This window comes from Peromyscus californicus, unplaced genomic scaffold (assembly GCF_007827085.1).
Source record: "Peromyscus californicus insignis strain IS unplaced genomic scaffold, ASM782708v3 Scaffold_23__1_contigs__length_62951481, whole genome shotgun sequence".
In the NCBI taxonomy this organism is placed as follows: Eukaryota; Metazoa; Chordata; class Mammalia; order Rodentia; family Cricetidae; genus Peromyscus; species Peromyscus californicus.
In genome coordinates this window covers 32,220,609-32,226,660 of record NW_026294534.1, presented here as the reverse complement: position 1 = coordinate 32,226,660, position 6,052 = coordinate 32,220,609, and the positions used below count along the sequence as shown (strand labels likewise).

General features: G+C 38.5%; 1 pseudogene; it reads right to left on the bottom strand.

Annotated features, from left to right (window-relative positions):
- Window positions 1-651: 651 nt before the first annotated feature.
- LOC128119471 (disintegrin and metalloproteinase domain-containing protein 25-like) lies at window positions 652-2,169 on the bottom strand (annotated as a pseudogene).
- Between the last annotated feature and the right edge of the window lie 3,883 nt (window positions 2,170-6,052).

The window sequence follows — 6,052 nt, the reverse complement described above, 5'->3', positions numbered from 1 at the left end:
GAGACCATGGAGTGGGCTCAGGCAGAAGTTGCAAAGGCAGGGATATCTACTGTGACAGACCCCTGGGTGGTTCAGGTTTCAGTGAAGGAGTGCTTGTCTAGTGTAACAAAGGGCAGCACTTTCTATGGATACACACATGATGTAGACCACATCCTGTATTTAAGGGCCAAAGAAAATCTTCTGATGCCACACAAGTGAGAACCGCCACTGAGGCAACCCTGTCAGGAACTTCAGGTAAACAGTTCCCACAGGTTTCCAATCTCCCGATGACTCCCCTGTAGGAAGATTCCACTGGGAAGAACAACCAGTGAGCAACAGGATCCAAAGAATCCTGTTCTCTAGGGGACATGCAGGATAAAAAGGGGAAGTGGTCTGGAACTGAGAGAGACCAAACCAAAACACACACAGGTAGGATCCCTCAGGTGGGACTTTACTGAGAACAGTGGGAGGTAGCATGAAGTGAAGACCATCAGCTTAGTATTAGCACTATACTTTTATTGATTACTGAGGTTTGAATCCTGAAATACTAAACATCTCTATGGTTTTGTTCCTGAAAATTCTTAAAAAGGCAATGCCTCAAGGGTCAAGTTCACACATGGAAAGACATGGGAATGTTTGGAAGATTTGTTGTGACTTTTGGTATTAGGAGCTTTAGCTAGCAGTGCTGACGTCACAGGACTCTTCTTCCTTTTCTTAAGTGGTAACACTTGGTTCTTCCCTCTTATGTGATATTACATATTTATTCTGAAGACAAATGAACACAAAAATGGAAGAATAAAAAAAGAATCAGAATAATGCTCACCCAATTATTTTTCTTGGATTTCACTTGTTTTGGAGGTGCAGGTGCAAGTGGAGGTGGAGTTGCAGGTGGAGGTGGAGATGCAGGTGGAGGTGCAGGTGGAGGTTGAAGAGGAGATGCAGGGCCACTGTCCACACTCCCCCCAAAGCCACGTGCCAAGCAAAATGGTGGATTCCAACCAGAGTTGCAGTGGCAGTGGTGTAAATTGTTACAGACCCCTTGCATATTGCATGTCTCTGGTGAACAATGACTTATCCAAATCGACTTATTGACACACTTTCTATTAATGCACACATCCTCTGGACCACAGGCTGTGCCATCTTTCACATCGCCAATGTCAGGTATTGTCATCCCAAAATGGTAGTCAGTCCCCCAACAGGTGACACCATTGAGGTGTGTCCAGTGAACACTGGAATGGTCTTTCAAAGAAGGAAGAGCTTTTATGTTCTCACACTGTACTCTCCCACAGAGGATGTCTGAGTCCTTACATCTTAAGTATGTACTCCTGAATAGACCACAGTTGCCAAAACAGTCACCTTGGCTGTTGATTTCCCTGTAGCATCTCTGAGCTGCACTCCTGGCTTCTTTGCCAAAGATCTGCTGACACTGTACATCTCGGTTATTACATCTCTTTTCATAGCAGTAGCCACCATCTTTACAGGAGCTCCCATCAAGCAAATACACATCCTTAGGGCACGCATGTGAAAGTCCATTGCACCATTCTGGAAGGTCACATTCATTGTCCTTTGCTCTGTACACTGTGCCAGATGGCAGGATCTGGCAATCTTTGCAGCAAAGCCCAAAAGCACAGGCAGCCCCACCTTGGAGGGTACAGTTCCTCGTACAACATGGATCTGCTGTACATTTTTCCAAGATCCACAATCACACTGCTCTCCATCATCAACCACACTATTCCCACAGGACTTTAATTTGCATATGCCTATTGACTTCTTTTCCTTGTGCATACAGTTGGCAGTAGCATAGACTTTCCAAAAGTCAGCATAACTACAGTTACTGAAATTGAGGGTGCCACTGTCTGTTGGAGCCATTAAGCATCGTTCCATTCCACAGGTACATGAACCCTCATCATGCAGCATACCCAAATTATGACCTATTTCATGTGCTGTAATTTGTCCAAAATGAAAAAGATTATCTCCGATCAGACGATCAACTCCACAATTATCCCATGGCACACAAACAGTTCCAATATAGGCTAAACCAAGATACCGTTGAAAATCATATAGCACAAAAAGATGTGCAATATCATTTCGAATACGATTATTAAGGCTGATACGTTTCCAAAAACAAAAGTCTGTCAGGAGATCATGTATGTTATTCACTGTTATTGGATTTTGATGCCTTCTATACATACATAAAGAACTCTTATTTTTAACATATTGCTTCTTAAATACACCACTTCACATACCTACAATAAATATTTAAAGCAAACATTTCACTAGACAGTGGTCATATATCATATTTTAATAAGGCAAAATTGATATCTACATATCAATTTAGAATACATACAAAGTGTTCTTTCAATTTCCAATAATGAGTTATTGAGTAAATTTATATTGGAGAGATTTGTAAACACTGCTTATATTACTTTTCAATTATCAGTTCAGTACATACACACAGACACACAGACACACAGACACACAGACACACAGACACACAGACACACACACACACAGACACACACACACACACACACACACACACACATCTCCACACAGTAAATAATTACTTTTTCTATCTTAGTTCAAATCTGTGTACTTGAAAAATTTCAAAGCATCCCTATTCAAAAGCTGATGATCAGAGTTGCTAAGGCCTGGTGGTGGAAGCTATTGATACCTTTTTTTCTAATTGGACCTGACAGTCCTGTCTCCTAGTATTCCAAATATGCTTGTGTTCATAGGTCAGTGCTCCTGCCAGCTTTAGTCAGAGGAGCTCCTGTTTGTGTTGTGTTCCTAGAAACATGGTATTTACATAGATAGCTTGGGAACTTGGCTGAAGTCTGAAGTCACTGAGAGATGTATTTCAAACATATCTCATGCTTCTTTAATAATTTATATATGTGTTCCACACTGTTTCTTAATTCTCTCAATTTTTTCACCAGCCCAAGGAACCCAGCAGAAAGTAGACACTGTGTTTCCTTTTACAGGATGTTTTTATTATTGAATTTAAATCAAAATATGTTAAGCTGTAAAATCAAAAAGTTTTTACTGGATTCATTTTTACTCAACACTGGAGCTTTTCACTAATTGTTTTCCTGAATCTTTGTTTTGTCACTAAATATATGCACCTGGGATCTTCTTTTAGGAAAAATCTTAATTGTATTTTTACAATCATAATAGTGCCTTATGTACTTGAGTGAAGTACGCAAGGACAAAAATTAGAGGCTTACAAGACTAAAGCAATGAATGAGAACATAAATCGCTGTGAATCAAGCATGAGAACTGGGTTTGGATCCAAAGAACTCATGTTTACACTCTAGGGTTGGTGGTTTGTGTCTATAACCCCAAGACTGGCAGATGAGGCTAAGAGGAGTGAACAGAAACAGAGAGATCCTAGGGTCTTTCAGGACAGCCAGTCTAGCTACATCAATAATTTCTGTGTACAATGAGACATCCTGTCTTGAAATTAGATGAAGAAAAATGACTCAAACATTCAATATCTACCTGTGGCCTGCACACATGTGTTCATATATGAACATATATACATATATATATTCACAAGAGAACACTTGTGTAACACACACATACAAACACACACACACACACACACACACACACACACACACACACACACACACACACACAGATGTCTTATTGCATGAAATGCCTAGAGGCCATACCAAAAAAGAAGAAGAGAAAAAAAACTTTTGAGGACAAAATTTCTTACTTGTGAGTAACCTCTCAATACTCTGATTTGCTTTCCATGTCTTTGTGGTTTGGTTTTGTTACTTGGTCTGGTTTCGATCTCATGGGCTTTTAGCCTCAGCCTCCCACTCAAGTGTGAGGATTACAGACATGTAACATCATATTGCTTTTCATACTGTACTTGAAATACACTTGCCAATTTTTGATATTGTTGCTCTAATGGTAAAGGTTTATTTTTGTCATAATACTCTTGATAATTAGCCTAACCCATATAAATTTATCATAATTTATTCTTTAAATGTTGTTATGTAATCTTCTTAAAGGAAAACAAACTCAAAAGAGTGTGATCTGGATTGTCTCTGTACAATATTTGGCACATTGATTCAACAGGCCCCAGATCCTGAGTGACTGTAACCTCTTCATTTATGTAGATACATAGTGCCATAATGTACAGAAACCTTAAATTTGCCTTTCAAAGCTCTTTTGTCCATTTTCTTTCCATAGCTTCACCAAATTCATCCACCTCTGTACCACAGTTACTATCTAGTATATTCTGATGCAATGTCTAGCTTAATGTCATTCAAAGCAAGAGTAGTCACACATTAAAAATGTTTAGAATGCCCAATCAAACAAATAGAGCAGAATAGGAGAAAAACTCAGTGATTCTTTTATCTGGAAAAGGTCTGAAACACTGGATGAAAATCATGGTGTGTGTTTGGACTCATAGTCCAATTTTTTGTGTTTCTACCCTCTAGTGCTACTTACTGGCAGGTGAAGCCACAGTGCTCATGATCTTTTCTAATGATAGCTTGCTTCATGTCTCATTTGAAACATAGATTATTTTTGAGACCTTCCATGACAAGGAGACTATTTGCCCTCACATTCCATATGGTTTAGTTCTAGATTGAACTGCTTAGTAACAAGAAACTCTCAGGCTGTAGAATCTGGCAACTGGCTAAGATTCTAATCTACTCCCTTACTATCTCAACCAGTTTGCTTTGGATTGACTCCTTCCTCAGTATGAGTAACCAGATTTTCTAGTATGCTTCAATAACTTTTCAAAATGAACAAATCTCATTTCTTTATCACCCTCTGGATTTTCCCCATAAATCATATACTTATTAAACCTTCTGTAGATTTGCTCATGTTGCCAATAGATCCTCAGCTTATTTTCACCATCCAGGCAAAAACAAATAACTAGCTTCTTCATTACATGACATCATAGATCACATGGACTTAACAGACAGTTATATAATGATCCATCTGAAGACTACAGATCTTAGTATCCTCGAACTTTCTCTAAAAGAAATCAAAGATTAGGACAGAAATGCAAGTCTTAACAATTGTATGGGAACTGACATAATTCTCTATATTCTATCTGAACACAATGATGTAAAACCACAAATCAATTAGCACAAGCAACTATCAAACATGCATAAACTCTGGAAGATGAAATAATATAACCCACTGAATGATGAATGATTGGTCATTGATGATATCAAGGAATTTCTAAAAAAGAAAGCAAAACATAGCATATAAAAGGCTATGGGACATCATGAAATCAGTCATAAGAGGAAAGTATATAGGTCCAAGTGTTTACATTAAAAAATGAGAATAATCTCAAATAATGTGAAACTAAGGACCTTCTATAGACAAGAACATGCAAAATCCTAAATTAGTAGTTGACAATAAATAATTCAGGGCAGAAATGAAAGAACAAAAACAAAAAATACAAAATTTTTGTGTCACAAAAGGTTTGTTGGAAAGAAAAACAAGATCAACAAATTGTGAGCCACACTAACTAAAAGAGTGAGAAAATCCAGATTAATGAGATGAGAGATGAAAGAGAATTGTTATGACAGACATGAATGAAATTTAGAACACCATGAAGACAGATGTCAGTATACCCATTCCAGCAAGCTGAACAATCTAAAAGGAATGGAAAAGGATGACCTTCTAGAGGCCTAAGACCTACCAAAATAAACCAAGGTGACAATGCCCAAACTACATATCTTATGACACCAAGTAAATTCTCCAGTGCCACGAATGAGTTACATCCTGTTGAGTTATTTGCCAAAACATCACAAGCTATTGCCAAGGCTCTTGGTTGCTTGCCACAACCTGATGGTAAGGCCCATTGTTGAAGACAACACTTGTGTCATCAGGCATGGAGAAGTTGAGCTTGTGCCCAGCTAGAAGCTTCACCCCGACTGACTAGTGTTCACAGTCCTGGAAAGTACTCTGTACATTACAGGAGAAATGGAATCATCAATATCACCCAGCTACAAACCCTGAGACCTACAACAGTACCTTACCTGCAAGATATACCGATTTAACTGTGGTACAAATGTCATGGAAATAATCAACGACT